At 37.6% G+C, this 27387-nt stretch overlaps 1 long non-coding RNA gene across 1 annotated transcript in view; it reads left to right on the top strand.

Moving 5' to 3' along the window:
- The window catches only part of LOC134759900 (uncharacterized), an 85355-nt gene extending 66944 nt beyond the window's left edge, over positions 1–18411 (top strand). The window contains exons 2-3 of the long non-coding RNA XR_010136804.1: positions 15039–15165; positions 16218–18411. This is a non-coding gene — a long non-coding RNA (uncharacterized LOC134759900). The remainder of the gene's footprint in view (positions 1–15038; positions 15166–16217) is intronic.
- The last annotated feature ends 8976 nt before the right edge of the window (positions 18412–27387 follow it).

Below are 27387 nucleotides of genomic sequence, written 5' to 3'. Positions count from 1 at the left end.
TGCAGTAGTCTTGAATAAAGTCTCCCTTGCTATTTTTAGCAAGTATACAGTGCAATTTTTATTTTATAGTCCCTTGAATTAAAAAGGGTGGAGTGAAGGCTCACCCTGTGAATTTACTGACTGTCATTAAAATCAACATGATGCCCATCACCATCAATCAGACAAGTCCCACAATATCCAAAGCCTTCTGATAGTGAGTTTCACAATTAATTAATGAGACAGAATAGGGTGTGGATTGCATGATTTTAATCTGCACAGAAGAGGGTAAAAAGCCTCAGGTTGAAGACCCAGCACTCTGAGGTCAGCCAATACAGAATGAATGCTGCTCAACTTCCCAAGCCAGGGCTTGACTAATATGCTAATGTCTTTAAAAAGCACACTGCTTTAAAAAAGTAAAGAATGAGGTTCAGAGGATCTGAGATGGGATGAAAGACAAAGAATTTGGAATATCTTTGCCAAAGTGGGCTCAGTGAATTCCGAAAATTAGTCAGAAAATTGATTTTATCAGTTTGTTTTTATCAAAATGTTCAGATACAACTTCTTGTTGAAATAACAAGTTTTGAGGGTCACATCACTCCTTTCCCTAAAACTGTTTCTTGGTTTATGTTGGACTTAAGGATATCATTCAGCCTTCTTGAAGTGGCTCATGGTCTTGTCTTTATCACTCTGTCCTCTTTTCTTACTGACCCCCTCTCATGCCTTGCAGTCTAACCATTCTGACCTGCCTAAAGTCCTCTGGATGGGCCATGTACTCTGCTCCCGTGACTGCTATTAGGTCTGTCTTAAAGGCTTTTCTACCATTTTTCACCTGTCAAACCTAGCCAATCCTCTTGGAAGCCTCCAGCAGTCTCAGAGAGTTAGGGTCTCCTTCTTGATGCCCTTAACCATCCAGTTCATAGCCCTATGGCATGAGAGTCATAAGATGTATCAATGTTGCTTTTTTATTTGTCTAAATTCTCCACTAGGGTGAGACTCTTCTTTGTCCATTCTGTGTATCCCCAGCAGAGTTGCTGGACCCAAGAGAAGTACTAGATAATACTTTCTGAAATAGCTTACAGGTGCATACTATCAAGAGTTCAGGCTGGGTCTACAAAGTGAAGGGAAAGATGGGTCTGCTTCTAGTGCTAGCAATGACTATCAAATGCTACCAGCAGCTGTAACAAGAGCAATAATTTCCCAGGTCTTCTTGACTTTAACCAAGTTTTAGTAAATCTGTTTTTACTCCAAATATCAAAAAGTACTAGCTTTAAAGGAGACAGACTCTTTATTGACCTTAGGGACACTGAATGTTCCTCAAAAACATACTTAGAGGGCATGATTTGGGAGTACAGGTTAATCAGTGTGACGCTTGCCTGATAAAGAGACCCCTTTCACTGGAATAGGAAGATCTACTTTTGGGTCTTGATGTTTTATTTGGCTGGTCTCTGAGCCAGTCCTGACCATTATACCCCATGTGGGCCATGCCTGTTGGCCTTAAGTCTCATGGGGGATTGAAGTTCAGCTACCTGCAGCATTCTTTCCTCTGCTCTTTTGGTTCCTTTCCTGTCATCATTGGCACCCTTCATTCTATAACACTTACCCTTCGCCCATTCTTTTCTTCCTGTAAACTCTGGTGATCTTATGTCATTACACTGAAAAAGAACTACTCTGCTCACCATAAGTTGGCCATTCCTGCTGAGAAAGAACACAGACATTTCAGATGCCATGAATATCTTTTTCTTGCAATGTACAGGTCAGCTTTGCTGCAGTTATGAGTATCTGGTTGAAATGCTTCATGCCTGGGCAAAAGGAGAAAGGGAATTTTTTGAGTGCCAGCCCAAAAGTGATCCTTGAAGTGCTTTCAGTATTCCAACATCTTATGGCACTTTCTCAGTTCAGTTTGCTTGGTAGTCATTAAATGTCTTCAACCTGATGACTGGGTGGTAAAAAGAAATCTTAACAAGTCAGCATTTTTATTTTATAAAATAAGATGTTACCAGTAAATATTAAATTTTTAAAATAAACAATATGATTGATGCCCTAAGTTCTAAGTATGATTTTGGATCAAACTCTACCTGTACTGATGAAAATGCGCTTGAGGAATGACAACCTGTGCACTTCTCTATTAGAGGTAGGCAGTGATTCCAGGCACAGAGCTATTAAGGATTAGGGAGTCTGATGGGTTGGCAGCCTCCTCAGTCAATACCTGATGCCTAAGTGCAGAGAGGATTCAGTCCTTGGCATGATGTGAAAGGCCTTTTATGACGTGGTGCTCGCCTGCTTCTCCAGACTCATTGGCAAATGTTCCCCTCCTTTATCTCTCCGTCTTCTAAGTCTTAGCTGTATGTCCTCTCCCTAAAGATTTGTTGTATATGCACCCACAGAACCCTGTGAGTATCGCCATCCTAGCACTAAGAAGAGCGTATTATAATTATATATTTACTTTCCTATTTTCACAAGATTGTGAGCTTTCTTGAGACCAGAGGCTGTATCTTATTTATCTTCGGATCTTCAGAAACTAGCACAGTCCCTCTTTCAAGGTTAGCACTGACAGAATCTAATTTTTCACAATTCATCAATAGAAATATTATTTTTAGTTCAAGATTTGTATGTATTAAGACTTTGGTACTATTTTGGATATTTACTTATCAAATATTCACAAATTAAAATTTTTACTGTAAATTTCTTTTAAAAAACACAGAAACGTTTGTAAAATAGAGAATAGAAAAAAGTCACCCATATTCACATTTTTTCTGCTTCTTTTAGCAATATTTTAAAAATACTTTCTCAAATGAATTTCAGAATAATTTCATCAAATTTGCATTCTAGAAATTCTTACTGGGACTAGAAATGCATTAGATCTATAATAGATTTGGAAAGAACTGTTTATAGTTTTTAGTCTTCCCATTAGACACATCATTGCTCCTGCCAGTTTTGCAAACCTTATTCTTTTAGAATGTTTGGAAGTTTTCTTCACTAAGATTATTTTAAGGTATATTGCTTTTCATAGCTTTAGATTCTGATTAAAAGTAAACTGGCCTCAGGCGGGTACGGTAGCTCACGCCTGTAATCCCAGCACTTTGAGAGGCTGAGGTGGGCGGATCACCTGAGGTCAGGAGTTTGAGACCAGCCTGGCCAACATGGCGAAACCCTGTCTCTACTAAAAAAAAATACAAAAATTAGCTGGGCATAGTGGTAGGCGCCTGTAATCCCAGTTAGGAGGCTGAGGCAGGGAGAATCGCTTGAATCCGGGAGGCGGAGTTTGCAGTGAGCGGAGATCGCGCCATTGCACTCCAGCCTGGGTGACAGAGTGAGACCGTCTCAAAAAAATTAAAATAAATAAATAAATACACTGGTGTCAAATGTTCAGCGCGCTGTTTTCACCAATCCACCTACTGAAGTGCAAAGTCCTGAGCCTCCCCTCCTCCAAATCTCCAGTCTACTTGTGGAAGTACCAGGACTCCAGAGGAGAGTGGGGAAACCGTAGGAATTCATACCTTGTGGGGCTCCTGTTCCTGCATCAGCGCTCTCTGTAATATATGTTGGAGATTAATATCAGTTCATGAGATTTCTTTACCCTGCTTCTGGATTGTTGTCCTGGTGAGTGAGGAAGGGGTCTCTAGTGGGAGACTCTTATGGTATGATGAATAGCTCATCCCTTCTCTATTTACAGTTAGGAAATATCAATGGATAGAATGAGCAGAAAATTGGTATCCCAACTCTGATAGTCTGTTCTAGTGCCTTCTCCACTAAAGATTTCTACAATGTATAGATCTGCCTTTTTTCTCCTTTTCTTTCTTTCTTCTTTTCTTTTTTTTTAAAATAAACAGTTCACGGTTCACTCTACTAAACAGATTCAATTTTGCAGGCAAGTGCAGTGGCATCATTATCAAATCTCACTTTCTTTAAATATCTTAACAGGTTATTCTGTGACTCAAACCTGCTTTTCTCATGACACTTCTAAACCCAGCCTAAATTGCCAATCTGTGGAACCCATGAGCAAATAAATAGTCATAGTTTTAAGTCACTTGAATTGGTAGTTTTTTATACAGCAATAACTAACTGATACACTCTTCTTATTTCCAATCACCTTTCATAGTTTATGAGAAGGAAAATAAGGTAATACTTGGAAAATAGTAGTCGCTGAATAGTTGTTGAATGAATAATTAAATGAGTGTACAAATGAATGAATGAAACAGTATAATTTTTTCTGAAATTCCATGTTTAAAACAATTCATCTTGACACCTTGAATGTTGGTTTTCCCCTCCACTGCTATATCACCTGGTGCACACACTTCTAATAGCAGCAATTACACTGAATTGCAGTTATTTATGCATGTGTTTCTTTACATCATGAGGAATTCGAGGACCAGGACTATTTTCTAGCTATTTTTGTATTTTTAGTGCTCATATACTCAGTGCTCCCAAAAGGTTGATTCTCTGGGGATTTTAGAAATTGGAAGTTCTGACCTTCGGAAGCTGAATGGCAGCTCTATAGGCTGCAGTGATTCTAAACTGTGGCTGAAAATTAAAATATATCAATGCCCAGCCTTATTTCAGCAGTCAATTCAGAATCTCTGGGGGTAGGACTAGGCAATGCCAGTTTGCAACCTGGGCTGAGAACCTCCAGGTTTAAGTGTCCTTAAGGTTTATTAGTATTAGCACCAAACAAATGATTCTCTTCAGCAACAAGGAAGACATATTAGGAAATAATTTGGGATCACTAAATATTCTTACTTTCCAAGTTGAAAGATTAGTGATAATTGAAGTGCTAAATATTATGCTATACATATGAATGTATGAGTCTGTATGAATTACATATGAAAATTCACTTAAAAATTATGTTTAATATTTGACATAAAATTGTCTTTTATTTTTCCTTTAATATTTTTATCAAAGTTATAAAAGCTTTTACAGTTTTAAATATTTTTTTGAAAAATGTCAACTTTATTTTTCCATTTTCTTTTCAATCAAGAATTTTATGATATCTTAGTGTTTATTCCTTGGTGTTGATTTTGAATATTTAAAAATGGGTCATTAAAAATGTTTTTTTGGTTCAATAATAGCTTATTCAGAACAAATCACTCAAGATTTTCTCTCACATGAATAGTTATGCTCCAAGGTTTCAATTTGACATCATTAAGTTCTGTGTTCTTATTTATTAAACAACCAAAACCTATCTATAGATTGATTTTAGTGCCCCTTTTTTCCCCACTTGAATTCACTATGATTAAAAGTTCACAGCCTTGGTTACAATATATAATTTGAGAAATAATCAACAATGTCTCTAGTGATTAAATATTCAAGTTTGCAATTATTTTGTAACTTTTGTTCTGCTCTTTGCTCACTCTAAAAATTATCATAAAATTTTGAAAGATGTCCTCAGTGTAGAATATGTCCATAAAATATTAAATATTCAATTTTCCTCTATCATGGCTTGAAAAATTCATAATTACATGATGATCCACATAATAACTCATTCTGAAAAGTCATATATGGCACTCCCTCTGTGACTGAGTTAATAATTTACTGCTGTGTGGGATTTTCACTCTGCACTGTTAGTCTTGGGAACATTTATTAAGCAAATGTTCATTTTCAAAGATCAGGATGTGAATGAAGAGGGTAAGAATTTAATGAGGAGTGACAGACAGGTGAACTGATTCCATATAGAACTTTAGTACAAGGGAAAGCAGAGAGCTTTATCTTTTGTTGCCTCGATAGACACCTGAAATGAAATATAGAAGACAGAGGGCAGGAGAAAAAAAATGATGCTCTTCTGCAGGGGCCAACTGAGGGATAAATCAAGGGAAGTGAGGAATACAATTCAGATCATTTGAAAAGATGCCACTGAATGTGGAGCTTTAAGCTATAGAGTAGAGGGGATGCTGACTTTTTATTTTAAAGTCACCAAATCCTGCCAAAAGACAATATTTCATGTCTTATTTTTTTCCCTTTCGTATCCCAAATTTTCACTGCCAAAAGCTTGAATGACCAAAGCATGTAATCGAATAAGCAAAGAAGTTTCCACAGAACTGGTTATTTTAAGGGCTTGCAATTGCTTAGAGAGTCTTTTAGGAAACCCGTGTTATTTAAATGAAGACCTAAAATACAGCATCTAGAAATAAACCTTACAATGAATAATCTTTATTCTCTTATTTGCGTCAGTTCTGTGAAAATACAAGCAGCGTGAATGAAGCAAGAAGTTTGTGTTTGATTTATTGGAGAATTACATTATGTGGGTAACTGTGACCTTACTTTTCCATGTTGCCTTGGGCAGATCTTGGGTATTCAGAGAAGTGATGGGTCACCAGAAGTCATCAGATGGAACCAAGAAGGAAAACAGTTCAGTTACCTTATTATCGTATTAATTTTTGATTGACAAATGTTGAGACTCAATAAAATCGTGCCATGATAGGTTACTTCTATGCCCTTTTAAGTGATTTTTGGAATATGGTGCAGGTTAAACAAATACGTAAATGAATAAAACTAAAAGAAATTACATAAAAGATAAGAGGCCACACTACACACATATGATTTGAAATTTATTGACGATTTATCTATAGTCACCAGTTTTAATATCTCCACACTTCAGGTTTTTTACTGGTGAGGATAAGTTACGAAAACCAGAGTGGGGCACCAAGAAGGATGTAAAGGAAGAATAAAATTTTGATTGAAAATAACTTTGCTTTGTTTTGTTTACCTTAAAAGCAAAGTTTATATTTGAGGTCTTGGATCATCATTGTTGAACTTTGCCTGAGCCCTGTGCTCCTGAAGAACAGAGAAGTTGAAAATATATGTAGATATAAGTAGACCCGATTCAAGTCCCAGTTTTGCCGTAAGTTGGCTGTGTGACCTTAAACATGTCACAACTCTGAGTTTGTAACCTCAATTTTGAAAATGTGCATTGTAAACAGGGATATCTTTTCAGAATTCACACAGCTCTGAAAGCCCATGGTTAGAGAGTGATGCTGGTGTTTCCATACAATTTGATAGAAATAATCCTAAAATCTTTTTTTCTTTCTTCACTGTCCCAATTATTATTTTAGGGACATATAAAATAGGTCCCTATAGGTCTTCAGGTTTACTTATTCTATTTTAAAAATCAGCCTTGTTGAAGTATGCATAATACAGAAAACTGTATATATTTAATGTATACAACTTGATAAGTTTGTAGATAAGTATATGCCTGTGAAACCATCACCACAATCTATGCCATAAACATATACATTATCTCTAAAAGTTTCCTTCTACCCTCTTTATTATTAATATTTGTGTGTGTGGTAAGAACACTTAACATACAGCATAGTGCCTAGAGTCAACAATATTGTATTGCAGGGGTCCCCAACCCCCAGGCCATGGACTGGTACCAGTCCATGGCCTGTTAGGAACTGGGCTGCACAGCAGGAGGTGAGCGGTGGGTGAACGAGCATTACCACCTGAGCTCTGCCTCCTGTCAGATCAGCAGCGGCATTAGATTCTCGTAGGAGTGCGACCCCATTGTGAATTGTGCATGCGAGGGATCTAGCTTGCGTGCTCCTTATGAGAATCTAATGCTTGATGATCTGTCACTGTCTCCCATTGCCCCAAGATGGGACTGGCTAGTTGCAGGAAAACAAGCTCAGGGCTCCACTGATTCTACATTATAATTAATTATAAAATTGTTTCATTATATATTACAATGTAATAATAACAGAAATAAAGTGCACATAAATGTAATGCACTTGAATCACCCCGAAACCATACCCCGCACCACCCCGTCTGTGGAAAAATTGTCTTCCATGAAAGCAGTCCCTGGTACCAAACAGGTTGGGGACCACTGCTGTATTGTATACTTGAACATTTGCTAATAGGGCAGATCTTGTGTTAAGTGATGTTAGCACATCTAATGTTTTGTTTAAATATTTTTTAATCCATATTAAGAGGTTGTGGATTCTTGGATTTGAACATGTATTCTTAGGGTTGGCCAGAAATATTTGTGCTAAAAATGTATCTTTGGACTTCTATTTTATTGGCTGGAGATGTTTGCCATTTGGACCAATAATAAATGCCTGAGATTTCCCTCCTATGCATGTGTGTAAATCTGGGACTTCAAATTTATCTAAAGACTTGGGTAAATGCCAAGGCTATGTTTTCAAATAGCCAGGTACTTTGAAGAGCTCTGTCTTCATTGTTCTCCTCTTGACGGAGATGTTAATGGAAGCTGACCTTGATTGGCACTCAGTGAGAAATCAATGAGATATTTTTTTCAAGGTGTTTGAAAAGGTGTAAGAAAGGTTTGGCAAATGTTTTTAACTCAGGCCCAGATTTTAAAAACCAGGTTGTTACTGTTTTATTACTAGAGAATAATCATTTTTCTAGTAGTATATTTTACAGATATTTTGAATGAAACCAGAAGCATGTGTTCCATTTTGAATGTCCTAGATGGGTGAAATATGTCAATTATTCTATTCTATATGTGTTTATTAAAGAGAGCATTTAACATTAATGTTTATTTAAAAGTCCAAATGGGCCTAGTCTTTCCTCTTTAGTCTCCTGGTTTTGTCCTCATTCTTTCTTAGTTTTCACTTTCAAATAATACAGAATATAAATTGTAGCTTATTCTTGCTGAAACCTATACTGCACCAGTGGTCAGTTTGCTTATATTCATTACAACAAGTCACCATCCTAATAAAGCCTCAATTTTCAGGACTGATAATGACTGGGAGAGGATTTATAACCAATTTCTTTGTATCAGAATAAGTCAATTTCCTCATCAAAATTATTAGTCACCAAGGTCTAAATGAGGTCACTTTTAAATGCCAAGCAGAAATAGAATACTCAATAGTTTACCCTAAGTAATTTCTCTGACTATAAATTTCAAGATGAATGAAGGCAGAATTTTAATCATTGCACTGAAAAAACTCAAACTGATTGTGTCTCTACTATAAGAATTTGTCAAAAGAATAATAACGGTAACAGTGAATGTTGGAAACACATTTTTCTCAGATATCAAATACAAGTTCATCATTAATATGTGTTCTTGTATGGTAATACCAAAAAGCACGAATACATACGTAAAATACACACTACTCACATACAGATCATTAAAAGTGGTGAACAATACAAAATACAAATTTTCTAACTGCCATAACAATATTTTGTGGGATATGTAAACTAGAGGCTCCACCGAGTTGCTCAAAAATTATTTGGTTAAAGGGTAAATACACCTTGTACATCATAATGAAAGTCTTATAGGTAGGGGTAGAGATTAACACTTCAGGCTGTCCACAGAATATTAATAAAATTCAATATATTTTCTAAAAGGTATAATTTATATTTTGTGGAAATGAGACCCTTTTCTAATAAAATTCTTCTGTCCTTCATTCTGTTCATATAATTTTGCTATAAATCATCCTGTAGGATTTTTTTCCCCTAAATATTCATCTCGGGGAGAACCTATTTAAATAAGCCCTCTTAGCAAGATCTTTCAGAATTAAAATTACACCACAAGCAATATTTCATCTAATATGTTTCCTTCCATAGAATTTTCTTATGCCTAAAATAATGTTTTTGCTGAATTCCATTATGATAAAATTGTTGATTTGAGGTGACTTTGATAGTAAAGAAATTGTGTGTTAAAAGATCATCAAATTATCCTTAGTCTTTTTAATTGTAGTGTCTCTGAATTTGTACCATTGCAGCTCTTTCCTGCTTCCCATATACATACATAGTGAGAAAAACCTAAGGGCATTATTCTCAGCTTCATTGCAAAGAAAGAATAAGAAAGAAGAAAAATTGCTGCTGGATATACTAGGTTTCCTAGGCTTCTAGTAAACTAGAACATTATGCTTTCTTAGTCATTTAAAGCATATTTTACTCTACTATCTGGTAGCCATTAGAAAAAAGTCTTTTATTTCTGATATAAATATAATAAGTAATTTGATTTTTTAAGATGTGAGATACAATATGGCGAATAGACATATCAGGCATTCACAGGTACACACACACACACACACACACACACACACACACATACTACATTAATGTCAGGTCTTTGGAAGGTCTCAAATACTGGGAGTGTCTCTTGAGGGTATTACAGGAGGGTTCCTTAGGAAACTCATGCTGCAGAGCTCAGAGAAGATTTTGGATAATGTAATTAGCAAAACTCTTGCTTGGCAAATTATCAGGTGCTTGACAAGTGAATATTCAGGTGCTTTAATTCACCTATTTCTTATATCTGCCCATTGAGGTAGGTGAAATGGGCTTTATACCTTCTTTTTCCATATGGAAACTGAGGTTCAGTCAGGTTACCTGACCTCAGCACAGCTCACAGCATTGTTTTCTGATGCAGAGGCCAGGACTCTTTTACATGATATAACGGAAAGCTGACTTTCAGTCAACTAATACTTTTGGCTCTTGGGCTCTCAGGAGGCCTTCACATCGTTTCAGTCCCAAGCATCAAGCAGGAGATGAGCTTGGGGTTCAGATTAAATGTATACATTTATTGTTTGCTGTGGGATGTATGTGGGAAGCGGTAATGTGCATAGGCTCCACAGTTGTTGCAAACATTAGGCACCTGATAAACCCTCTGTATGGGCCATTGGGCATCACAGACTGTGGCATCAATGTGTTGGGGGAATATCTATCTGCTCCACCATCCTCAGTGTCATCTGTTTCCCATACGTGTAGATCCCTTCATGGTCTCAAGTTGGCTGCCACATCCCAGGAGTCATTAGCAGACGGACAATATCAGCCAACTTATTAGAGAGGAGTTGAGCCTCTTCTGATGCACATGGCTGCATGATACAAAATCAGGGTTCTTGTGGCAAGATATAAGACAGGAAGCATTTGAAGAGGCAATAGCCAGTGCCTGCCCAGAATGCATAGAGAAATAAGGTAATATTTAGCTTCTTGCATTAAAAAATAGGATTTTTACAGCAAGAACGGAGGCTTATCTAAATTCCTTCATCTGCTCTTCTGGCATGCCATTAAGCAGGTTTAGCAGGTATGAGTTTGATGTAGAAGAGGTCTTCAGGCTGGAGAAAGAAGTGGGGAAGAGTTAGTCTTCTTTGGCCCCAAAAGATTATGGAGAGAAAGAGAGAGAGAGGAGAGCGAGCTGTTGTCCTGTTTTCCCTTCTTGGGGTTGGTCTGGGGATGCGGCTGTGGGGGAGGGGCACTGACATTAAGTAGGTGTCAGGGAGCAGTGAAAGCAGAATGCTCATGTCCCACTCTCACATTTGGAATTCTGGAAAAATGCTAATTTGCCAAGAATCTTATTAGGAGGGAATAGCATTGCAGTCAGCATAAATAACTTGCTGGTACTCTTGAGGCCTTCTCAGGTTCTATGCACAGTAGAATCTAAGTTGACACATAGCTGACCTGTCTTCAGGACAGCAAGGCAGAGGACTGAGTTCCATGAGCAAAGGGACTGGCTAGTGGACATGGTGGACATGCAGTATTTTCCCAGGAGCTAAAAGAAAAGAATAACCCCAAGTTCATCACCTACAGGACTCCCAGCCGACAGGTGAACTCAGGACTTCTCATCAGAGGTGTGCAGTTGCTAGCCATGGCATACCAAGAAATAGCACATCAGCTAGTGCCAGTCTCCATTATCCACCAGAATCGTGAAGCCACTTACTCCTTCCTCTTTATATGTGGACGCTCTATTTGGGATAGAAGCAAGGAAAATGTTGGGCTATCTGAGAGCCTGCACCAACCAAGATGAGGTGACTCAATATTTCGACCTGTTATGGTCTGAATGTTTATGTTCCTCAAAAATTCATATGTTGAAATCCTAACCTGGAAAGTGATGGTATTAGGAGGTAGGGCCTTGGGATGTGATTAGTTCATGGGGCAGAGCTCTCTCGAATAGGATTAGTGTCCTTATAAAAAAGGCACTGGGGAGACCCCTCACTCCTTCTATTATGTGAAGTTACAGTGAAAACATGGCCGTCTGTAAACCAGGATGCTGGCCTTCGCCATGTTCCAAATCTGCTGGCACCTTGATGTTGGACTGTTCAGCCTCCAAAACTGTGAAAAATAAATTTGCATTATTTATAAGCTATACCTGGTTTGTGGTATTTTGTTGTAGCAGCCTGGGCAGACTAAGACACACTCCCTCCGTGTTGTCTATGGGCACGGGGTGGAGTTTGGAGACAGTTCAGGATTTCATAACATGGTTCCTTTTTCACTGAAGTATTGGTTCCTCTAGTGTAGTATGACATGAAAAATATCAACATACTTATAACATACCTGTTTAGGAAAAGGAGGAAAATGTTTAACATGCCTGTGTGATTCCTCCTCCATACCACAGGAATATTTTGTTTGTTCTTATGTGTAAGAAGAAAGTAATTATTAACATAGCATATTAACGTAATGAAAAAAAGTGAATTTATGCTAAGGAAATCTTTACTAGGAGGTATCTTTGAGATAAGGCCTAATTCTTTAATGGCCATTAATTTGCACCCAATTAAAGAGTAGGCACTAAAAACTGTAGTGAGTATAAATGAGGGAAGTCAAGGGGATGAGAAATCTGAAAACGCTGGGGGAGTTTCACTTGCGGAAGATAAGACAAAGTTAAGTCTTCGTGTGAGTGGGGATAAACTGCCGGCTATGAATATATAAAAGGTTCTGTTGATAAAATCACATAATCAACATAAAATTGCTTCATAAGTTCTAAAGCATTATGGAGATATTATCTCTTTATGTTTTATTTTATTCTCTAGTTCCAGACAGCATGAGTAGACCCAATGGGTAAAACGTAAAAGGAAGTGGCTTTTTAGCAGTTCACCAGGTGAATGTACTACCTTAACCATGGGAGCCCAAATGATTCAAGGGCAGGATGGATCTCTCTCTTTCAGGGTGAAGGTGGATGTGCTTGAAGACCTCTGTAAGGCTCTGGGTCTCCACTGTTCCAAGAAACGATTTCTTTTATTCATTTATTCTTATTTATTTTTATTATACTTTAAGTTCTAGGGTACATGTGCACAACGCGCAGGTTTGATACATAGGTATACATGTGCCATATTGGTGTGCTGCACTCATCAACTTGTCATTTATATTAGGTATTTCCCCTAATGCTATCCCTCCCCCAGCCCCCCACCTCTGACAGGCCCCAGTGTGTGATGTTCCCCGCCCTGTGTCCAGGTGATCTCATTGTTCAATTCCCACCTATGAGTGAGAACATGCAGTGTTTGGTTTTCTGTCCTTGTGATAGTTTGCTGAGAATGATGGTTTCCAGCTTCATCCATGTCCCTGCAACTTTCTAGTAGAACATTTGTCCATGTATGGGGTTTCTTCCCCTGAAATTGAAGAGGCTAAGTGATGTATTTAAGGTGCAGATCAGGTAAATGGAGGGTTTTTAACCTGTGAGGATACCTGAGCCAGATGCTTGCTACTGAGTGTGGGGCTGGAGCCAGGATTAGCAGCATCACCTGGGAGCAGGTTAGAAAGGCAGACTCCTAGCCCCACCCCCTGGGATTCTCAGGCCAGCATGCCAACAGGATCCCCAAGTGTTCCTGCACACAAGGAGCTGGACACTTAAAGAACTCCTATAAATGCTAGACTCCCCAGTGGACCCAGAGAGCTCCTACCTGGGAGGCTGTTGCGTTCTCTGATTCAAAGCACCTGCAGTTGAGACTCCTGCTCGCCCTCACCCTCCTATCAAGACAAGTAGCTAAAACCACAGTGAACCCAACGTGCTATTTTGGGTTAAAATCAGTGGTGCCCATTGTAAGAACAAATGCAAATTAAAAATAAAAAGCTTAATTTCCCCTGTTGAAATGAGGAAAGAGATTCCCCTAGTTGCCTGTACTTTCTTATCTCTTTGAAATGTATACAAATCATTTTGAAAACTAAATAGTCCTTTTGTCAGCTTTATGACCTAGGAATGCTTTCTCTAGAACCTGGGAGACATCTCTTTGAAATGTAATTGTAAAGGGAGACAGTGTTTCTATCTCCCAGTTTCTGTGAGAAGGAAGAACCGTAACTTAGGTGTGCACCTTGTTCCAAGTTGCAAACCTTCTGTTTTTAAGATATTAGAAGTTTGCTTTGCTCTGGATAAAGCCACTTAGCCAACACAGGTGGTAACCCTAATTACCAGATAAAGTTAGAATGAACAGTGTGACAAAATATGGCCCTTTTACTTCAGAACTAGTTATTGCTTATCTTCAGAACATGTATGTAATGCATTGTATCTGCTTAGCTTTATAAAAGGGTGTAATTCCTTACTATTGTTGCAATATCTTAGTGGATTGCCTATAATGTGCTGATGCACATTCTGGTTTAATACTTAGTCAACAATGAAACTGTTTTCTCTACTACCTTTGTGGAGAGGTTTTCTGGGTGGAGGAAGATTTTCATTTTTAAATTATATTTCCTCAACGACATACTATTATACTAATAAATTATTAAAGTATCCTATTTATTATTCTTATATTCCTGCACTGCCATAGTCCCTGCCTCCCTGCCTCCCTCCCTTTTTTCTTCCTTCCTTCTTTCTTTTTCTTTCTTTCTTTTTTTTTTTTTTTGACAGAGTCTTGCTCTGTCACCCAGGCTGGAGTGCAGTGGCGCAATCTCGGCCCACTGCAACCTTTGCCTCCTGGGTTCAAGTGATTCTCATGCCTCAGCCTCCTGAGTAGCTAAGATTATAGGCATGCACCATCATGCCCCTCTCATTTTTGTATTTTTAGTAGGCGGGGGGGTTTCACCATGTTGGCCAAGCTGGTCTCGAACTCCTGACCTCAAGTGACCCACCCACCTCGGCCTCCCAATGTGCTGGGATTACAGGCATGAGCCACTGTGCCCAGCTTTTCTTTCTATCTTTCCTTTCTTCCTGCTATTTCCCTTCCCTCCTTCCTCCATCCCTCACCAGCTGTCTTTCCTCTTTTCTTTTCTTTTTGCTTTTTCTTTTTTTTAAATTGGCCTTAAACCAGTTCCTCTCCAGCCAAATTATTCAGTAGAGGTGAGATTGTAGATTTGATGAGTGAATATCTGTCCCAAATGTTCTGAAAAAAAGGTAATAGCATGGACCCTTACAATTAAAACACTGGTTTAATCCAAAGTTTATTTTTTCTTTGCAGTGAGGAAGTTTTAGGACTGAGCTCTTTGGTGTTTAACCTTGAGAAGTCAGAACAAAGGAAATTCCTTATATCATGAAGGATGGTAACTCACAGACATTAAAAAAATATGGACTTCTAATTTTGAGAGGTATTAGGTTGGCAATTGTAAGATGTCATTATTATATTATAACTGGTCAACTGTGTGTGTGTGTGCATGTGTATATGTATGTATGTGTATATAGCTATATCCAACTATCATCTACCTATGTGTCAGGAGCCATTTTACTTGTACTTTTTGAGATTAAAGAAACATTCATTTGAAATATATGAGAAATTCCATGTGCTAGCCAACAAGGGAAATGCAAATTATTACCATTGTTCATTTCTAGGGCACCATTCTTTGGTTATAAAACCTATCCAAAGAGCATATTAGCAAAATAGTGTATTCAAATTACTATTTATACAAAAACACAGAAGCTCTATAATAATTTAAGCAAGTGATATTATAATTTTATTTCTATTGATAACATATAGGAATTGATGAGCTAATGTTGTCCCCTAAATCTGTGGTGGTGAGGAAGTTCCTAGGGGGAATACAAGAACTACCTAGCTTAACCTAAAATCTACACAGCATTTGTGCCCCTGAGCTTTTTAATAGGCAATAGCAGTGGGGTTTCTGATTGAATACTCTCCTTGGTCAGTATCAATAAATACTTAACCTTTTGGAGCCAAAACCTGCATGTGAAATAAACAATGAAATATCTCCTGATTCTCTAAGAAGGCTTGGATTCTGAAATTGTTTTACATACTATGACTTAATTTCTGACCGTTACCTTTTTCACCCCTGATATTTTGCTCCTGTCCTTGCCAGAGAGCCACAAAGCACTTTCTGACTAAAAAGCAATACAAATAAAAGCCTCACATTCTGCATAACCACAGATATAATTCCACATTGGACAGCACTATTTTAGTAACATCCTAGGTTTACTGAAGCATTCTATTTTTTTTTTACCACAAATTAAAAGCTATCCAGTGTTACTTTTCTTAATTAAGCTAGGCTGCTCTCACAATTCAAACAGCTTCATTTTTTTTCTGCTTAAATTAAACTCCCTGTGCAATGCAGTGACCAAAACAAATAATCTATGACCTACAAACAAGACACTTGCATTCCCTGAAGAATTACGTTCTTGTTTCCTCTAGGTTATACATCTTTGAACCTCTCTTTGCTGTAACGACCTTCTGGTGCTCATTAGCATGCTGATTACCATTAACACAGCTATAATGCAGCAATTTTCTTGGTGTATGTCGAGAAGAAATGCTCATCTGAATGCAGTCAGGGGACAAAATTAACTGCATAAATCTACAGCGCAAACTGGATCTCGTCCAACTTTACACAAGTCGTCTTTCCTCTCCTGGTTGTGACATCATCATCTAGATTCCCACTGACGGCTTAATAAGTATCTCAGGGTTTCATATTTAATTTCCTTTCATCTCCGTATATTACATTTCAACTTAATTTCAGGAATGCTTGACCACCTTATTACTATGTCTCATAATATATATTTACCTTTAATCTTTTAGCTATATCCCTTAATGGCTCTGTTATGAGATTCCTATCAACTCTACTTTTTACATCTTTTTTTCGACATTTATATCTTTAAAAAATATTGACTGATAGAGTAGAATTTAAGCACATGAACACACACACACATTAATACATTTATGGAACTGAGAACGAGATTGAGATCTATAATTCGTCTGTATGTTTGGAAGCAGGCATACATATTACTCTTTTGTAAGAGAGAACTGGATGAATAGTCAGGAAAGGAAGAAATTTTAATGGAGAGAACCATGGATGTATGAGATTGGATTTTCTTCTTGCTGCTGTCATGGGCATTCGATGGTTTTTTGATGATATGGGTCTCCAAATGTAAAATGAGGGCTGCTGACTCTCAGCTTGCAGGTTCTAAAGCTGACAGGAAAGCTCCTGTACCCCTCTAAAATTCCTCTCCTGGGTTGTTCTTCAAGGGTGGCATTGCAAATATTATAGCTAATTAAATGAACAAATGGCACCAGGAATATTTTGAAATCTGGTTCTCTTAATGCTTATATAACTGGAATTATAGAAAATGTGGCAGAATGAGAATCACTTTTTTAAAAAAAAAAAGAACATGTGATGTGATTACAAACTACATCACAGTATAAATAATCACCTCAAATAAGAAAGGTTATGCATTTTCTAATCAAGAGTGGGCTGACATTTGCATTTATAATCTTTAAAAGTGCTAAGCTCTGGCCACTTTAATTTTTAAAGACATAAAATAACTTCTGCCCCATGCTTTAAGAAAAGCACAGATTAAGAACACAGACTGTGAACCACTCAATTGCTACCTCAGGATGATTAAACCTGATGGAGAGTGGTCTCCTGGTAACTTCCTAGCACTTCCCGGCACGGAGGGAGACTGGGAAAGGGTGGAGCAAGGAGAAATAAATGTCACTAGAATGCCACTTGTCTTAACACACTGTGATTCACTCCATGTTAGCAATGTGAACAAAGTGCTTGCAGATGCTCACGGAAAAGGAAAGTTAATTCTGATTCTCCTCTGTGGGCAGAGAGCTGAGGGACGTAACGGAGAAGTTGTGGGGGAACATCAAGAAAAAAGGAACTATTTGGATTGAGTTTTGAAGATGGGGTAGAATTTCACGACCCTGGGAAGGGTGACAGAGAGAGAGAGAGCCTTCTTTTCTTACTTTGATTATTGCAACTATAGAAACAGAATCATTGGATGGGAAAGCTGGGAGGAGTTTCAATGATCTCTTCTGTCCTACTCACCAACTTACCGATGATAGGAAGCACTACTTTCCCATATCCCTGACCTGTTGATGCGAGAAATGATAGGTCATTAGATTTGCAACTATATCACTAATACAAAGAATGATAGGATACTTTTAATATTTCCATTTTCCTTTTATATGCAAATTAAACATTGTAAAAATGATGAAAAAAAGAAACTCATAATTGTCATTACTCTCACACAAAATGCTTGCATTTAGTATATATCCACCTTATACTTTCTGAAAGTCACCTCAGTAAGGCTCAAGCTCTAGTTTGAATAAAATTCTTTAAGTAAATATTATAATAGTCATTGCTATAAAAATGACTGCTTAATTCAAGCCTAAATCTCTTTGTATGATCCATCTCTACTATGTCTACATTCTGAAAGCATGATTTCTTTTATAAAAGCAGTGGGCCGGGTGCAGTGGCTCACGCCTGTAATCCCAGCACTTTGGGAGGCCGAGGCGGGCGGATCACGAGGTCAGGAGATTGAGACCATCCTGGCTAACACGGTGAAACCGCGTCTCTACAAAAAAATGCAAAAAAAATTAGCCAGGCGTGGTGGCAGGTGCCTGTAGTCCCAGCTACTCGGGAGGCTGAGACAGGAGAATGGCGTGAACCCGGGAGGCCGAGCTTGCAGTGAGCTGAGATTACGCCGTTGCACTCTAGCCTGGGTGACTGAGCAAGACTTTGTCTCAGGAAAAAAAAAAAAAAAAAAAAAAAAGCAGTGACCTCTAAAGGTTAATGTGTCTTTCCAATGTTTCCAACTGATTGATTCTCAAGGAAAAACTCATCTTTTTTAGCAAAATCACTTCACAAATGCTCGTGATATTCTATACACCATCCAGATCACACAGGTAAGTTCTCTGCAACTTGGAAAGTTGCACAGATTTGATATATGGATGTAGATATAGATGGATATCAGAAATCGTTTGCCCCAAATTAAAAATCTATAAACTTGTGTATGTCTGAATTGTAAAAATTCAGTTTTAAATGTTTATTTTTCTATCTTTCTTCAATCATTTAATTATTCAGTCATCCAACACTCAATGCCAATCTGTTAGATTTCTACTATATTCCAGTTACTCTGCTAGAAACTGGAGTTATAAAGACAACTGATGAACAGTTCACATTGTGAGGCATCACAGTATTACAGGGGAGAAATAAGTCAGGCTGTAAGTGCTTGGTCAACAGGCTGCATTAGTCTGTTTGGGCTGCCATAAAAAGAAATTGCCACAGACTGGGTGGCTTATCAACAAGGGAAATTTATTTTCTCACACTTCCAGTGGCTGGCAGTCTGAGATCAGGGTGCTGGTGCAATTGGGTTCTGGTGAGGACTGTTTCTGGCTGCCTTCTCCATGTGTCCTCACACAGTGGGGAGAGAAAGAGAAAGAGCCAGAATGCTGGTGTTTTCTCTTATAGGAGCATTGATCCCATCACAAAGTACCACCCTTATGACCTTAACTAAACCTAAATTCCTCCTAAAAGTTCCATCTCTAAATACCATTACACTGGGGGTATAGGGCTTCAACACATGCACTTTTGGGAAGATAAAATTCAGTTCATTGCAACAGCTGTGCTACTTTGAGAAAATTGTGTAACCTCTCTGGGAGTCCAATACCTCCACTATAAAGTGAAAATAATACTGCACACATTTGAGATTATTGGGATAGTATAAGGTAGTATAAGTAAAAGCATTTATTAAAGATGGTGCCTGATAAATAGTAGGGACTAAATAATTAGTGTCACGGCCCTCTTCTACCTGCCCTTTCTCTGCTTAAAGCTCCCAATGGTAGGAAGAGATTGGAGAGTGGGACAAGGAAAAATAAACTGTAAAGGCACCTCTCATAAGGCATTATGATACATACTGTGTTAGCAATACTTTGTCATGGAAGGGAGAAATTAATTCTGATTCTGACTTCTTGGAGTAGTGAGGGGCATGGCAGAGGGCTGCAGGGGAGTGGCTAGGAAGGAGGAGATATTTGAATTGGGTTTTGAAAACGAGGTGGAATTGCCCTAGGCCGAGACCGTCTGTGCTGATGGGCACAATGCACCTGGGAAATCTGGTTGGCATGACTGTGGTGAGCACCTGTCTAAGGAATTTCAGCACACTCTAAGGTGATTTGCTTTTTTTCCTTTGAAAGCTCCTTTACCACCTCATCTTCTCATCTTCTCATCTTAATAGTCTATCATTTCCAGGTAAGAAAAACATATGCCATATATTACTGGGTGCAAATTGGAAAGATTACAGCACTCTGGGTTTTGGAGTTGCAGATAAAAATCTCTTCACGGGGACTCCCAGACACAAGGAGGCACGTGTGGCAAGTCTCAGCCTTCCACGGGGCCTGACTGAGCCTCTGAGCAGCTGCTATTTTATGTCCTTGAAAGCATGTCTGTTAGAGAAAATCCTTTTGCACACAGTCTCTAATGCTAACAGTTTCTTTCCTAGGTGAAAAAATATATATTTTATTTCACATACAGAAACCAAAGTAATAGAACCATTGAAATGCACAACTTAGGGTATCTGATTTTTCTTCTTAAAATATTAATGCCCTTTTTTTCTTATTACAGTGGTAGTCCATGTTCAGTTTAAAAACCACAAAATACAGATTAACAGGAAAAAAACAAAAATAAGTCACCCATATTCCTACTACTTAAAGATAATGTTTAAATTCTAGGGGAACTTAAACTGTTTAATTTGTATTTTATGCATATAATATTTTACTTTTCTATATAGTTTTTAATGTTTTATCAAGTATTTTTGGAAATAAGGTATTTTTCTAATATAATTATAGTAGCTATTTAATATTTTAGTATAAGGTTGTGCCATAATTTGTTTTCACCAACTTTATATTCTTATTTAGCTTGTTTTTTTGTGTGTGTGTGAAATTCTGTGATATCATATTTATAGCTTGTAAATTTTGCATAAGTTAATACTTCTTAGGATAAAGTTCTAGAAGTGGAATATTTTAACTTACAGGTATATACATTTTATGTGCAGTTGATAAAGTGTTACGAGTTGCTGATCACAAAGAATGTGCTAACATAAAAATTTACCAAAACTTTATGAGAAAATATATGTCTTTCTGCTTTTTCCAACACTGGACATTAGTACTTTTAAAAAATCTTGCCCATTAGATATCTTTTTCTTTTTAAGAATAAGCTTCAATAGGGAGGTACCACTTGAGCTTTAAAAGGGAGAAACCTGGGGAGAATAAAACCAGAAATAGAACAAAGGACTTGAGAGGCCAAGGATAGAGCTTCCCTAGCTTATGTTTTTGCCTAGGGTTAGCCCTGAGTTGCAAGACATATTATTGCATTTGTCTGAGAGGCCATGACATACTTATTTGGAATTCTAAAAAGAAGACAAAACCACCTTTCTGTTTTTTCCATTTCTCTTTTTTTTTTTCCTCCAAATCTACCCTTTCTTTCTCCTTGGAGTTGCCTCCACTATTGCAGGAATGAAGAGTAAGTAGCAGAGATTAGATTTTGACTTCTCTATGAGGGGTGTCCATACTCTCTTTAAAGGCTACTGTGGAAGGGAGCCACAAAGATGCCTACTCTGCAGGCAGGATTACCTGGCGGAATTTTGAGATGTTCATTGTTTATTTATTCGATGACACACAGAAATGGAAATTTCTACTTGATAAACTGTTGAAGTGATCGTGGAAATAAAACCAACAAAAGAGAACTTTTAAAAATAATGTTTTTAGGGAATGTCATTTTACTCACTCAGAATTTACTAAATCACAAACCTGGACCTGACTGTGAAGTGCATATTCCAGCCTTGGGGTTGACTTAAATTGTAAATAGGTAGTTGCAGTGTGGCCAAGAGGACTGTGTCTGGCCCAGTGCCATGTGGAAAGAGGACTGATTGAGGGTAGAATGAAGTAGTTAGAGGGCTGGCTGTGAGACTGAGACCTGAGTTAGAATTCACTAACCGTGTAACTCTGGTAAGTGGCTTAAATTTCTAATACCTCAGTATCTTATCTGCAAAATAGAGATTATAAAACCCCCCTCATAGGATGTGAGGATTAAATGACATACTTGTAAAGTGCTTAGCAAAATGTCTGGCTCATTGTAAGTGGTCAACGAGTAGTAGATATGTAGATACAGTTGTATCTACTACCAAGAGCCCAAAAGTCTCATTACTTCACACTGTAGCCTGTTGTGTTAACATTGTGTGAAATGAAGAGGCCACATTCTATTAAGTGTTAGTTTTACAATGTTCACAAAGGATGAAAGCAAGAGGAGGAGTAGACCCATACAAAACTGTTAAATTCTCACATAAAGGGAAAGATACAATGTAGATGATAATCCTGCTACTTTACTGAGATTGTTCAAGCTCATTTCAACTGGAAAATTGATCTTGGCTGGGGCATAATTTAAAGATAGTATTTTTATTTTTTAGGATAGGCCTAAGTTCCTATAGTCTTCTTGGACTGAGATGAAAGATAGCTGATTTTTCCCCCCAGGAAACAGGTAAGGCAGTAATAGTTAAACAATAAATTTATAAACAGGCTTTATCTATTGGTTTCAAGAAAGTGAGAATTCTGGCCAAGTGACAAATCAGATTCTTGAAAATGAATTTGGATGGGAAGACCATTTAACAAGAGGCTGGAAACAACTGATGAATGATTCAATCATATCTATCTCTAGATTGATAAATCAAGGATACTGAAGCTGGTGTAATGAATGGCTAAATACCAAAGTGCTTGTCTATCCTTTTTATCCTCCCCAAGTGTTTAACAGTGCTCATACACATAGGTGCTCAAGAGCTACTCATTTTTAATTAACTCAAATGAATTATATTTCATTACCATGTTTTTAATATTATATAATACTTCAGTGTAGAAAAAGTCGAGTATTAGTATTCTGTATGTGCCAACTGGTTTAATGTTTAGTTCCAGAAACAATCAGTTGTGTTTATAAAGAATCCATTCTCCAAAGATGGTGGGCTAACATTTTATCAGACGGGCCACGCTCCAGAGATGGCTACCCCAAGATGTATAGCAAACTATCCATATGTCAACTAACATGTTAGGTGATGTTAGTTAACACAGTGAATGTCGAAAATGGGTTATTATTGGTGAAATTGGTGGCTTGTTATTTAGTATGTTTAGTATCAGAGATGGGTTCTTACTGTGATGTTAAAGTATACAAAACATGTGAATTGGCCAAAATATTTTTTAAAATCCTATTCCCTTTTCCTTCTCCTTGCATGAATGAGGATTAGGAATCCAGTATTGTTGGTAGCCAGTACCCTTAGGCACAGGATATGAAGCCCCAAATGGCCCCTGAGCTCAGCTATTGGTTTAAGAAGCTTAGTGGCCTGGTACCAACTGTAAGGGTAATAAAAATCTGCTTCCAAAATATGGTCACATCTCAGAATTGCCTAAAGGGACCCTGAGTTCACTGAACAGATTGTATGAAGTGTGTTGAGGGTTACTTGCTAATGAATGCTGAATGTGTGAAAGAATTGGGCTTGAAGTAGTTTTCATTGGCAAAGCTGTATTGTGCAGAGGTAGGAATGGAATCCTCTCACCCATCTCAAATTTCTTCAGGAACTACCATAAAGAACCTAAGAAATGTGCTTGTCCAAAATGGCTTACATATAATTTGCAACATGCTTACTTGCTCTATATAGAGTTCATTTTTTAAGATCCTCTGATTTTTCGGAGGAGCTCCTATTTGTTCAGAAATGTTCAGAGCAGATTATGTAGACTATTCTACCATCCCTAATTAACATCATTATTATATTTAACTTTTAAAAAAGTCTGATATTGTGTTCTCTTTCTTTCCTCTGAGTGCACTAGACTCAATGACATTTGGTCAAATGGATAATATATTGCCTTTGATTTTTCCCAAAGGAAATGTTGGTAAAAGGGGAGAAAGGGCTTCCTCTCTATGCACAAATACAATGGTGCAGGGATAGAACTTGTCATATGGCCCCAAATGGGAAGAGGGCCAAAGGAAAGAGCAGAGGAACAGGCACATTGTTGGCCATGACAGGAGTCTGGAGGGGACAGCAGCAAAGCTCTTCTCTAAGAATAGCAATTATTTTTATGGTGACTATTTACTGAGGATTTAATATGTGTACGGCAATGTGATAAACTCCTTTAGTACAGAGTCTGCTTTTACTTAAAGTCTCTATGAGGTAGTTACTATTATCCTCATTTTACAGAAGAGAAAATTGGGACTCAGAGATGTTAAGCAACTTGCTCATAAGTGGTAGGGACAGAAATCAAACCAGCTGACCAGCAACACTCTTTCAAGCTCGCCTTTCTTCTTCTTTTTAAAGGAAACATTTTTAAGAATAGAAGTTTTTTATACTTTTGAGACAATTCTACACAATTTCACACACCCTTTTTACATTTCATATTCTTTTAGAAATTTGGTTACTGAATCCTATACTTGCTTCTACTAGCACTTGTGAAGATTCTATAACCTGGGAAAGAAAGGGAAGCAAGTCTCCATTTTTTCTGTGACCTCCATTATAGCAGGGGTCCCCAAACCCTGGATCATAGACCAGTAGTGGTCTGTGGCCTGTTAGGAACCAGGCTGAACAGGGGGAGCTGAGTGGTCAGGCAGTGAGCATTACCGCCTGAGCTCCTCCTCCTGTCAGATCAGCAGCAGCCTTAGAGTCTCACGAGAGCCCAAACCCTATTGCGAACTGCGCATGTGAGGGATCTAGGTCTCGTGCTCCTTATGAGAATCTAATGCCTGATGATCTGTTGCTGTCTCCCATCACCCCCAGATGGGACCATGTAGTTGCAGGAAAACAAGCTCAGGACTCTCATTGATTCTATAATGCATTATAGTGAGTTGTATAATTATTAATATTTCATTATATATTACAGTGCAATAATAATAGAAATAAAGTGCACAATAAATGCAATGCACTTGAATTATCCTGAAACCATCCACCGATCCCAGTCTGTGGAAGAATTGTCTTCCACAAAACCAGTCCCTGGTGCCAAAAAGGTTGGGGATCACTGCATTATACCATTCTAGCACAATTCTAAGTATTTTAGAGGAGCTCTAACTGAATAATACTATCACTAAGAGGACACTGCCATTAAATTTTTGAATATATATCTTTTAGGTATTTTCCCCCAATGTACATGTAGCAAAATGGAATCACATTATAGATATTATATTATAACTTGTCTCTTACTAACAACATATTATAAACACCTTTTGGTGTCACTAAATATAAACATGGAATATATAGTCTTAAGAATTATAATTGGTTTCAACATCACATCCCCCCATCCAGGAACTCTTAAAATCTCCTTAATGTAACTCTGTTGAGGGGATGTATATGACATTATTACCCAAGAGGAAATCAAAGTTATCAAATGCATCTGTACTATTCTCCCACAGCATTGTTTTGACAGGAATTGCATTATTTTCAACCAATGTATTGGCACAATCTGAAAATCAAATTCTCTTTGATATTCAGATGGCATAACTGAAGTGACTTGATGCTGCTGTTGTATAAATTTTCTTACCTTTTATTCTGGGAATGGGGTCAATATGGTCATAGATCGAAGCTGGGCACTTTGGCAGCAGTGAAATCAATGCTGTTTTGCATTTCCTTTATTGATAGGCTCTAGAGGACCACACTTAGACAAATTCTGAATTCACATTTTGGTAAACACTTGTCCAAAAAGTAGATGTTAATGATTTGACATCTGATAGGGTAGACAGCAAAGTATCCCTCCTTCAAAGTGAAAGAAGTACAAACTATCAACAAAAATTTTCCTTATTTTATTTCTTAGATTGCTATGTTATTCTACCCACTGCCCTCTCTTTGCATATCTGATGGTTATGATTGTTAATCTTAATTGGTATGCATATATATGTATATCTCCACATTACAGTTTTTTAAAATCACAGTTCTTTACTGACAATACCCAAATACAGCAGATAATCTTACAAAGAAAAAAAAAATCAGAAACAAACCTCAGATGAAACAAGAATACCAAAAAGAATTCAAGGTTTTTATCTACCAACTTAAGAGGAAGGCAAGGCACTTAGTCGATCTTGCCTTTTGCTGGTGTTTAGTCTCTCAGGCCCTCCTCAGTTTTATGAACCAAGAGCCACCAGAGGGAAATAGAAAGTTGAAACATATTAATATGTCAAAGTGTGGAAAGGTGAGTCTCAGCATTTCCCATGTGGGTGTGTTTTGATTTCATGTCGATTTGCTTATTTCAACTCTCTTACCTGGAGCTTCAGAGGCTAAAATTGAAAGTGCAGGAGATCCTGACTGAAATGCTAAATTACTCTTCCAGAGGCTATGATTCCACATAGCCTAGTACCCCACCATTCAAAGAATCCATGGAGGAAGGCAATTTCTTTATTAATCTGTTTGTTTTTAAACCTTAATCTATTATAGACTAATATTTTGGTAAAATACAAAATCATACTCTTGGCTGTCATGGCAATATGCCAAATTGTTATAAAAGGTTTTAATCACTTGTTCTCAATATCTCTACCAGTAACAAACAATTTGAGTAGTACTGGTCTATTGAACTAAACATTAGTTTGACAGTTTAGAGATTGGGACTAATTTCAATTTGAATGCTAAAAGTCCAAATGACTCACATCATTTAGCTTTTCTAGGACTCTGGCCTTTTTAGGCTTTAAGTTTCTGTATCGTAGGAGATGTCAGATGCTAAACAGCTTTGATTAAAAATGTTTAGGCATGACACACAAGCTGGTGGGAGAATTTGATACAAGCTCATTTGGTAACTGAGAACAACTTTGGTGCATCTGATTTCAACATTTTCTGTGGAAATTTGTTTCTTAACTGAGCTGCTGGAAAGAATCATTAATAATAGATGACATAAAACTAAACACTCACATACACACACACACACAGACATACATGTAACACAGCCATCATAGATAGGTGTGACTCTTGGCAAGAGTTGGTGCAAGAAGCCCAAATGGATCTAAAGGACATGAGATTAAATGTGTCTTCTTTTAAATTATTTTAGGCTTTTTTAAAGAAATGTAAATTTTCTTACACAGAAAGTGGGTTGCATAATGCTGATTATGCTTACCTTAGACAGGTACATTTTTTTTCCTCCTTATTTTGAGGCAGCAGCTATTGGAGGAAAACGGAATGACTTGGATGAAATTAGTTTATTATAATTTGCAATGGGAAACATGGTGTTTTTGAGAAAACATTATATTTTTAATTATAGTTAACACACATAGAAAAGTGCATAAACTATAAGAGAACAGCTCAATGAATTTTTACAAAATGCATAAACCCACCAAACCAGCGCTCAGTGACTGAAGAATATGAACAACCTGGAACCTCTCCCTCCCTTAATCTCCCTTTCAATCACCAATTCCCCAAGGGTAACTTATATCCTGGCTTCTTATGCAATAGATGAATTGTGCTTGTACTTGAACTTTATATAAATGGACTCATACACTAAGTTCTCATTTTTGACTGGCCTCTTTTGCTCAACATTGTTTGTGAGATTCATTTCTGTTGTTGCCTGTAGTTGTGGTTTG

The sequence above is a fragment of the Pongo abelii genome, chromosome 14 (genome assembly GCF_028885655.2).
Source record: "Pongo abelii isolate AG06213 chromosome 14, NHGRI_mPonAbe1-v2.0_pri, whole genome shotgun sequence".
Taxonomy (NCBI): Eukaryota; Metazoa; Chordata; class Mammalia; order Primates; family Hominidae; genus Pongo; species Pongo abelii.
This window is presented reverse-complemented; position numbering and strand designations above follow the sequence as displayed.